Consider the following 11,761-nt stretch of genomic DNA (forward strand, 5'->3'; position numbering starts at 1 on the left):
TCAAATAAAAATCAACAACATAATGAGTCAGAACACTTTCTTCATTTTATAAAGTTGTTAACCAAATACATGAAATGGAATACATGAAGCAAAATATATCACCTTCCAATTCCATTTAACTAGATTGATACATAATGCACTAAAACAAACAAAAAAAAACACATAACCTAATAGACCAAAACAAACTTGAATATCCATCTACAACTTGTGTCGCTTTCCCTTTTCGTTCAATTTCCACCTTCTTCTTCATTGCATTTCCCTTTCACTTTCATTTTCCCTTTTACTTTCTCTTTCATGTTCCCTCTACATTGCTTTCGATGTTTCACATTCTTTGCTATTTCATTCATTGGCAGGTCAAGACTCACTTAAAGAAATTGCAAGCATTTGGTTTCTTCAAATGGAAAACACAAAAGACAAGAGACAAGGGAAAGTGATAGGAGGAATTTACTTGCCCAAATTTTCTACAATTGAAATATATTCTTCAAGGATTCACTTTACTACATGAATTTGTACGAGGTGCTTGCAAGCCACAATGACAAATCCAGCCTCTTGAATTATGTGACAGCACCATCGTTAGAGCATCTCCAACGCTCCCCATAAGGAGCATTGGAGATGCTGATATAGGGAGGGTTGAAGTCCAACCCTCCCTATATTCTTCCCTTCTTTTAGGGAAGTTCAAAATTCTTCCCTAAAAAGAATGGAAGGTTCCCCATTTTATGGGGAACATTAATTTAATGTGTTTTAATTTGTTTTTTTATTATTAAATGTATGTTTTAAATGTAAAAGATATTATATTATTAATAAATGTTGTATGTGAAATGGAATAAAGATGAGAATATTATTTTCAGGAAAGAAATTTGATTAGTGGGTTGGAGAAAAAATAGGGATTGAGGAAGAAAAAATGGAGAATTAGGGATAGGGAAGAGAATTAAGAGGAATTAGGTTGGAGATGCTCTTAGTGTCCTTGAATCGTTATAATTACGGGTTTTTGGGATTTCACAATATACTCTAATTAGGGGGATTTAAGGCTTTATTGATTTTTGGATTCATGTTTGAGGGAGAAAGACACAGAGAGCTAATGTGAATGAAAAGAACAGAGAGTTGGGATGTAAATAGTAGATTCTTGGAATTGATGAAAGGGTAGTGTTATCTTTCTAGGTTAGTTGAGTTAACACTGGATCCTAATTTTTGTGTAGAAATGGTCAAACTCACATTAACATGTCACTTATCGATCAAAGGTAAATTGTCTACTCATCCTTAAGACAAAATAAAATTCAGATATGATTGATGTAATTTATCCCACTTAGCTAAAACCTACCAACTTTAAGAATAGCATCAAAACACTATAGAATACAACGTAGAATTCTCTGCCAGTCGTCACCCTTATCAATGGTGACGAGAGAAAGAAGCACCATCACTTAATGGATAGATGTTACTCTAAAAGATATATAAGAGGTTGAATCTTTTCTAAGAGCTTAGAGCTTCTCTGATGATTGTAAATTGGGTGTTACTTTACACAATTTGATTGTAACCAACCACTAGATGAGATGTTATCAAATTTAGTTTGTTACCAAATTCAAATTTGTTAACAAACTTTATTATACTCCTTAAAATCCAAAAAAACAATATCATTCGTACAATAAAAAGCACTCCAAACTTTCTCCTTTTACAAACTAAATTATATTTTTAGTCCCTTGTTACTTAATTATTATATTTTTTATCCCATAAAATTATGAAGTAACAATAATTCCTAACGTAATGTAAATTTTCTTTGTTATTTTTCCTATTGGCACTTTTAGGTTGTTTTCCACCACTAAAGATGCTCTTATAACTAGGTGTGAACAAAAAATCCAAAAAAAAAACTCGAAACCAAACCGAAAATAAGGTTAATCGAAACCGATAAACTAGTGTACGGTTTTTAATTTTAAAAATAGGGGTTGATGGTTATAATTTCCATATTCTGAAAACCGCGGTTAACTGAAACCGGCCGAATGTCAATTAAATATAAAAAAAAAATTACATTTATTTATCTTTATATTTATAATAACTATATATTATCCAACTATATTAATCAGTACATAGCTATCTACTTAGTTACATTTATCTAATTAAGTAGTTATCTAAATATTATATTGACTATCCTTTTCAAAGTAAGATATAGGCAATACTCTATATATTTTTTGTTTTGTATATAAAACAAATTATAAAATCTTCCTGCAAACGAGAAAGCATTTTGTTCTTCTTCTCACTCTTGGCTCTCGAAAAACAAAAGATTGGTTGACTAGATAGAAACAAAATTTAGTTTCTGCTAAAATTTGTTTATACGAATTAAAATAGAAGTTGAATATACAATATTATATTGGTAAATAAAAATAAATATTTTTTATTTATACAATCTATCCAGGGATTATTGACATAATTTATGGTTATCTCTTTCTCCGTCATTAATCTCCGAACTCGTTATTGACCCGCCGTCCCACTCACAATAAAAATTAAGATTTTTTTATTATTTTTATTTTTATTACTAATGGTTAGAAACCGAAATAATTGATTAACCGATTAGTATTTAACCGAATTTAGTGCACTAATGTATAATTATTGTTTTTAAAAAACCGATCTGGCCGTGTTAATCTTAATGGGCTGGTTAACACCTCTACTTGTAACTATAGGAAAGTTTAGCACTTAAATTCGGATTTTTTTTTTTTTACTGTAATAGAATTTACATATAGTAAAAATGAAATCCAGATGAAAGAAGCTAATACCGCAGCTGACCCAAATGTGGCGTGGTCCCAAAGTGCGAGTCTAAGTAGGTACGATGGTTGCAGGCTCAGGTTGCAAACCAAAACGGTGTATGCAAAGTGCCAAATGGTGTGGTCTCCAGGTTTGTATACATATATAGAGACACAAGTAAAGCCAAGTTTTATATTTGTCCTTTTTGTTTTTATTCATTAATTATCTGACTCTATTTTCTGCAAACATACACCTATTTATGTCTAGCTTCTAATTCATGTATAAATTCTAAAAATAAAAGGTGTTAATTTGTGTAAATAAGCTATAATTATATGTAATTATTTTAATAATTTTTAGTTAGTAGGTAAACACTAATTTAACCCATAAATTTATATATCAATTTCATCAAAACCTAAAAATAATTTATTATTTATTTAAATAATTTATTATTTATTTAAGAAATAAATTATAAATTTGTCTCTATCATTTTTAAGAAGTGAAGATTTCATCCTAACGTATGAAAATTATGTAATTTTATTCTAACGTTGCCAAGCAAGATCAATTTCACTCCTAACTAACAGAAGAATTGAACGGGATGATTTGATGGATCAATTTGTATCGTGTTATATGATCGTGTACATAATTAACCCTTCAAGTCATTCTCAATTTCGCAATGAATGTTTACTCCACGTTACTATGAATCAGGCTCGCTATTTGGGCCTTCCTTCACTAGTCGGAATAAGTCGCAGAGAGGTTCTCTATTTCATTAAAGACAGAGTGTGTAAGTGTATTCAATCTTGGCATTCTAAGGTCTTATCTTGGGATGGTAAGGAGATCTTGCTGAAAACTGTGATTCAAGTCATTCCCAATTTCACAAAAAATATTTTCCTTTTGCCTTATCCAATATTTTGTATGTTGTTTGTGTTTAGCAGTAATGTTAGGGTTGGTACGCGAAATTATGTTTACTCCATGTTAGGGATTTTGAATACTATGAATCAGGGTCGCGATTTGGGCCCTTCCTTCACTGGTTGGAATAAGTCACAAAGAGGTTCTCTATTTCATTAAAGACAAAGTGTGTAAGTGTATTCAACCTTGGCATTCCAAGCTCTTATCTCGGGCTGGTAAGGAGATCTTGTTCAAAACTGTGATTCAAGTCATTCTCAATTTCGCAATGAACGTTTTCCTTTTGCCTATTAATCTTTGTCAAGAACTGGAGTGTATGTTTAATGCTTTTTGGTGAAGGTCGGGTGATAAAGGGATACACTGGTTGCGATGGGACAAACTTTGTGGTCCTAAGGATTGTGGTGGTTTGGGTTTCAGGAAATTGAGAGAATTCAATCTAGTCATGTTCCGAAAACAAGGGTGAAGATTTCTTAGAGAGCATAATTCTCTTGTCTGAAGGATCCTCAAAGCTAGATACTTCAGAGATCATTATTTCTTGGAAGCTGTGAAGGGTCATAACCCTAGTTTTGTGTGGAGTAGTATTGTTGAACCTCATAATCTCCTATCAATGGGATGAAGAAAATGAAAATGATAGAAATTCAATGTGTATTGCTTCTGATCCTTGGCTGGTAAGTGAGCCTACATGTAAGTCTGTTACTCTACTTCCTTTTTTATTGTTGAAGCCAAGGTTTCTTCCCTCTTCTTTGTTGATTCTAGAAAGTGGGATGAATAGTTAATGTGAGAAATTTTTCTTCCTGAGCAGTATCCCCATTTCTTTATGGGTTTTAGAGGACCGTTGGAGCTGGATTTTCGAGCATCACATGGATTACTCTATTAAGAGCGCCTATAAAGAACTTTGCAAAGAGTGTGATAGTGATGATAAATCTTTTTAGAGAAAGCCTTGGAAATTAAAAATCTTTTTTAAGTTCGGTAATCTTATTTGGCGAGCTTGTCAGAATGTTATTCCTATAGCCCAAATGTTGGTGAGCATGTATGTTAATATTATCCCATCTGTCAGTCTTGTGGGATGGAGGTTGAATCTATTATGCACTGTTTCTCTAAATGCTCTTTTGCTCCCAAGGTTTAGGGTAGTTATGGATTACAAGGGGTTAATGGTTTATACTCTACTTGTTTCTTTGATTGGATGTGCGCCGTATTCACTAATCTCAGCTTTGATCATTGTTGTTTTTGGGCTGCTATTGTTTAGAGTATTTAGCATGCTGGGAATAGTTTAGTGTGGGAGAATGATATTCATGCTTCTATTTCCATCTATAGGGCTTGTATGCTTAAGAAGTGGCAGAAGTCTCAACATGTTAGCCAGGTCGGTTTTGGTTCGTTTAGGTCTCATAATCGTGCCAATGATCTACTGATTCGATGGTCTCATCCTCCATTTTTGCTTCTGAAGCTTAATGTTGATGCTTCATTGATCCCGAGGTCGAATAATTTTAGAGTGGGTGATGTACTTTGAAACTACGATGAGGCTTTTTGTGAAGTGTTCTGTCGGCTTTTGCGTAGAAAGCGAGGCAATTGGGATTAGAAAGGCCTTTACTTAGTTAAAAAGTAAGGGGCTTGATAATGTTGTGGTTGAGTCGGATGCAACAGTGGTCATTGAGCATCTCCACCAAAATCCTTTTCGATCATCTTCTGGACCTATGATAGATCAGTGTAAAAGTATTTGTTCCTCTTTTCATGATGTTAAAGTTAGTTTTGTCAATCGTTATGTAAATAAGGTTGCTCGTCTCCTAGGCCCGAACAACCTATTCTATATCAAGACTTTATATTCTGATTCTCTTTAATATGATCTATTGATTTATAAAAAATCCAAGAACAAACGTAGCCTAAGTTTTTTAATTTTATGTACAAACAAAGTATCTACGTTTTGTATTGGATTAATTTCAAATAAATGCTCTGTAGTTTCACATATTTTGCAGATCGTCCTTGTGGTTGGCAAAAAATTTATTTTTTCAAATTTAGCCGATAACGACCTTAAAATGAAAATTTTCAAAAATTAAAGTTGTTTAGTGTCATATTTACTATGGAACTACATTTTTTATTTTTCAAAATCATCATTTTTGAATTTTCTCTCTAAACATTAATTTTCTCTCTCAACAAAAATACTCAAATGATATCAAATCTAAAAAATTAAAGAATTAAAGTTGCTTAAATTATTATTTAAATTTAAATTCATTTTGAGATCATTACGAGCGAGATTTAGAAAATGGAAAATTTTGACAACATGTACAATCTGTAAAAAAGGAAAAAAAGCGAAACCTTAACCCTTTTCTATTTGACACATAAATGCTTAAACTTTTGTAATCAATCACATTAAGCTCTTATCTTCTAATTATTCTATTAGCATGTGCAGATTGAAGCTAATGAATCAGTCCACTGGCAGTTTAATGTTCCAATCATAAAAATTGAGAAGAATTGACTTATCAAATTAAAAATTAAAATAAGATTTCAAAGTTTTTGGGAAGTATCAGTTTAGAGTTTATAGTATAAGTAGTGTAGTTTTTGCCGAGGAAGATTGTCAAGCTTGTTCTGAAGCGTTCGTTTTCTCGTCGGTATTTAATTATGACGATTAGCTAATTCGTTGACCCTATTAGTCCGTTTTTTCAAGAGTAGGAGCATAAACCTTCAGCTTTTTAACTTTTAATTTAATAAGATTTTCCCTGCTTAATGGATAATCATTTGTTATCAATGGGAAATTCTTTCGTGTTTTAAATTGAAAATTGAGGTGATTGAATTTGCACCAATGAAACCATAAATTTGATACACAATAGATGAATATGATATATCTTTTTTTTTAGATAATGAGGGGTTCTTCTATTCTATCCTATTCATCCGTACTGACACAGATAGTGGAAAAAAATTTCCTTTCGTTTAACATTCAAAACAACTTCATTTTTTTTTCAACGTTTGTAAAATGGTACCAATTTAGCCTAAGCAGGGGCAGAATCGGAGGAGCCTGGAGGGGCCAAGTATCCTGGGCGCCGAAACCATCCTGTCATGGATGGTTTCGGCCTCAGCATGCCAAAATCATAAATAAGATTGAGGTTTTGGCCCCCTTATTTATGACAAATTAAGATTAGAAGTGATTAATTAGTTTACTGAATCCGTATTTACTTACAAAATCCAACTTCATTAATATATGATAGGAAATAAAATTTATTAAATTTGTTCTAAACAACTCAATCTTATTTTTACAGTCCAAATCTAGCTTAATTTTGAGAAGTTTTATATTGGTACAAAAAAATTAGTTCTTGACCAACATGTGTATATATGCAAAAAAAAAAAAAATGAACGGGTTCAGTTTAGCAAAAAAAAAATGAACGAGTTCGATTTAGCAAAAAAATAAATAAATAAATAATTTGAGCGAATTCGATTTAGCAAAAAAAATTTGGACGAGTTCGATTTAGCAATAAAAAAAATGGTCCCCGAACACACTAAATCGTGTATTCGCCACTAGTTTTGTTGGGTAGTGGAACTTGAAGCTAAATTGATACCATTCCACAAATGTTGAGATATCAAGTTCTGTCATTCGGGAATAAATTGGTATCGTTTCACAAACGTTAAAGTTAAAATAGTTCTATTTTGTATTGATGGTTAAATTGACACTTCCTCCACAACTTTAAGCTCATTTTTGTACATTATCTCTAAAAATTAAGAAGCTTGATTTTTAAATCCACAAAGTTGATGGTGACAACACTCCCCTTATATATCTAAGGCTTAATATATAGCCCCTAAATTTGGTTAAAAAAAATTGATTGTCTCATGAATTTATAGACTGTTTCGTTAGTCTACTGAACTTTCTTAAAGTGACTAAGGTCCAATTCTTTTTAACTGAAATTAACTGAACTAAATGTTACTGAACTGAAATGATAATATTAGACTTTTTGTTAGCCGTTCTGCGAATAGTGTAGTCCATTAGCTTGCTCAGGCTGCCTATTCTATATCAAAACTAATGGAATGGTCCTTAAAACCTAATGATTTTATTTGTTCTATATTATATTCTCAATGGAATTTCTTTTTGTTTAAAAAAATAGCAGTAATTAAAATAAATAAGCTTATAATAATAATAATAATAATTATTATAATAAATAATTATAATTATAATTATGATAAATAATAATAAATTACTGAACTGAATGCTAATGAACTAAACTGAAATTACTAATACTGAAATTAAGTAAAGAAGTACATGGTCTTATTGCTCACTTGAATTTGTTTAAAGTGGTCTATTAGTTACTGCTTGCTTAAAATTATATAATTTAATCTGTCCAATTTATCTCTCGTTCTGCCACGTGGATTTAAGGAGGTAAATTCTGTCACTTTAAGCAAGTTCACGAGACTAGTGAGATATTATGTAAATTCAAATTCAGGAGGCTCCTTTTATATCTAGAGTTCGTTTGTTTTACCTACTGTTTGTTGTTTGAAAAAAACTGCTTTTCCAAAAAGCATGGATTCTCTGCTTTTGTAAAATGCTAATTTTCATGTGTAAAAGACAACCAAGAGGTGACTAACCATCACCTAAAAATATCCAATCAGGAGCATAAAAATGAGCAACCAAATACCCCTAACATACTTTTCAATCCTCATAGTATTACACCATGCTAAAAATTATTATTTAAGAAAAACATTAGAGGTCTATGTACTTTGGTAAAAACATTAATTAGTTACTAAATTTTTTTTTTCTTTTTTAACATAAAAACTAAAATATTATTAATAGTAAACAAATGTTTTTGGGTTTGACAGATTTTAAATGGAATTTTAGTAATTTAGAAAGTTTCTTCTTATTTTTTTTTATTGAAATACGGATCTGGCCCAACGGGAATCCCAACCAGGTTGACACTCCCGAAAAGGCAAAGAACCAAATATATAAATGAAGAGATGAAAAAAGTATGAAACCAGTACAAAGAATATTTTAAGAAAATCTAAACATATCCCTACCAAGGGCACTATCTCTAGCAAGAAGGGAGCAGAAGTCTGGAAAGGTATTCTACATTTGTAAATCTGAGGCCAGACGTCCAATTAGTTACTAAATTTATTTAAAGTGATAAGCTATTTTAATTTCTTTAAATATTTATTTTGCTATGCAAGACTTACAGAAAATTAATTAGTTCGTTTCAAATAAATTTAGAAAACTAACGAGACATCCTCAATCAGATAATTTAAATAGTACAAATGCAAACTGATGTATTACAACATTTGCTCTTTAATAATATTGGGTTTGTCTTCGGTGTTCCGTCATACCAATATAATTGGAATGTCTGATCTCTTTTTCTTGCTAGCTTCTCGTCTTTATTAAAAAAACTATTAATATTACTAATGATTGTCCATCTATTTATAACTTAAAAATAAGAGATATACAAATTTCCATGAACTAAAATTTTGAGTTTGAGAAATAGTTGTCGGTCAATATTTTAGAAAGAAAATCAACTGCGAACTAATAATAATAATTAACAATAAATTGTTCTCCTCATTTTTCTGTTCTCTTGTTTATCTCACTCTCAATTTTTGTCATGCGTTATAGTTATCATACTTTAATCAAAGTTAACCATAGTGAATGAGATTAAAATAAGATAATTATACCACATGTCAAGAAATTGAGTGAAAAACAGATAAGAGAACACGAAAATAAAGACAATAAGAATATTCTTAGATAGGAAACTAGGCTTGTAAACGGCATGGAGTGGGGACGGGGAATGGATCTCCCATCCCCATGCGCATATTCCAGGGATTCCACATCCCTATCCACATATATAAATCGGGAAAAATCTTTCTCCATCCCCGACTCATCGGGATTTCCATGGGGATATAGATCCTCGTGGGGATTTTCTTTTTATTATTTTTATTTTTTATTTTAAATATTAATTAAAATAAAATTCATTTAAACAAAACATCAAATTCATAAAAAAAAATAACTATAATAAATTAACAATTTAATTAAATATAAGTAATCTCATAAATTCTTTTTAAATAGTCTTGTAACTAGATTTACTAAGTATACAAATAAACATCGTAGTACTAAGTTTGGAAATCAGAACCCCACGGGATAGGGACGCATCTCCGTCTCCTTTTGTATTTCAAGAATAAAAACATTCTTCATTCCTATTTTGTAGGGAATTTTTTTTCCGAGAATTCCATTCTCATCGGGATAGTTCCCGACAGAAACGGGAAATTCCTTTCCCATTACAACCCTTTAGGGAACAAAAATAAAATGGCAAAGAAGAAGAATAAAAGAAACAATAAATATATATAGATCCTTGTCCCTTCAACAAGATTTGATGGTAGGATATTAAGAGTGTTCATTTAAGGCTAGTTGGTCCCTAGAATCTAAACTATTTAATGTTTTCGTCAAGGCTTTATTTATGGAGTGTACATATCATTATTATTAGCTCCTCTGATTTATTCTTAGTTAGTCCTTGTCCATAATTTTTTGGATAATTGATCCCCAACTCATAAATCTGTCACATACATTCTTTAATCTTTATTTTTTATTTTATTTGCATGAAATTAATTTTTATTAAGAAAATTTCTACAATGGACCGAGACGAGTACGAGTCCACTCCATTCAGATAATGTCACGTCAATTCAACTGTTGATGTGACATTATCTAAGTGGAAGTAACAATACTAATCCTGATCCATAGTAGAATTTCTCATTTATTAATTAGTTTAGTAGAAACTAGCAACAGTACATAAAGTTTTCGGTTAAAGAGATCAATGAAAAAAATTGAGGGACGGGGATGAGACGAGATGGGGTCTCACGAGAATCTACATTGCCACCATTATCTCCACGAGTATTTTGTTTGAGATTTTTAAGTATAGAAAATGATACTTAGAATTTAAATAATGAGAAATATGAATTTTCATGAAAATAGGGACTTGTACCACTTTTTTCTAATGTTTTCAAACTCAGACTGGATCGATCAAACCGAGAATTGGCCATTTCTCCGGTGTGAGTCTTCATGAGTTTATGAAAATCGTCAATGACCCGATTTGAATTGGGATTAACTTGGAATCTGGCGGTTCAATTGGGAACCGAGATGATCCCGGTTTTTTATTTTTATTTTAAAAAAATCATTAACAAAAGGGAAAATAAAATCCAAAACAATAAAAATTTAAAACGATTTAAGAGGAATTTATGCGCATTACAACACTTTAAATAAATTATTTTTTGAATGATGTCTGTGAAAGAATGAGTTGGAACTTGACTGGTGCTCATTGTTTGTCATCTTAATGAAAAAGTAAAGTCAAGGCAGAGTTATTGTCTCTAAGATCATTTATGTTTTTAACTTTTATTTATTTATAATTTCTTTACATATAATTTATAAAATTAATTATATATAAATATTATTTATTTATTATGTCATCCAGTTTGGTCAATCTGAATCATTTGCTTGAATCAAGTAGCTCATGATCCAACTATAAATCTAATTTGATATTATATGTGATTCTGATAATAGTGATTCTTTCTTATTTATAAACGGTGATGGAGATTCTCCATCTAGACAAAGATAACAATAGGAAAGCAATAGCCACCGGCCCCATTTGCAATCCTAATTATCACCAAAATGATCCTTAGAGATTTGTTACTTAGCAATTTTGAATTATGTCAAACTAATAAAATCATTATTTTTAAAGATTAAAGTTTATAAATTAGGAGTCTAAAATACATTTGAGAGTTTAGAATTTATGAATTGGGGTTTAAACTTTTTAAATTAGATATAAAAGTATATTTTATTTGGTATATATAGAAAAAAATGATATATTGAGAATTAAGTTTGATGATATGATTTAGTTGTAATTTTATAGTCAATTATGATATTTATGTTCATCCGAATTACTCTAGATAGATATATAAAAATCATAAAATCATAATGTCCTCAAATCTCTTTCCAAAATCAAATTTCCAAATAATTCCATAACTACAAAACCAATTGCCTTCAACTAGCTCATTTGCAAAAATAACCTCAATTATTCAAATATTCTCTTAAAGTTGCTCAAAATAGTTTACAATCAAAATATAAAATTATTTAAAATCAAATAATCACAATTATTCAAAATAATTTATAAACAAATACCAA

This window comes from Euphorbia lathyris, chromosome 2 (genome assembly GCF_963576675.1).
Source record: "Euphorbia lathyris chromosome 2, ddEupLath1.1, whole genome shotgun sequence".
Lineage (NCBI taxonomy): Eukaryota > Viridiplantae > Streptophyta > Magnoliopsida > Malpighiales > Euphorbiaceae > Euphorbia > Euphorbia lathyris.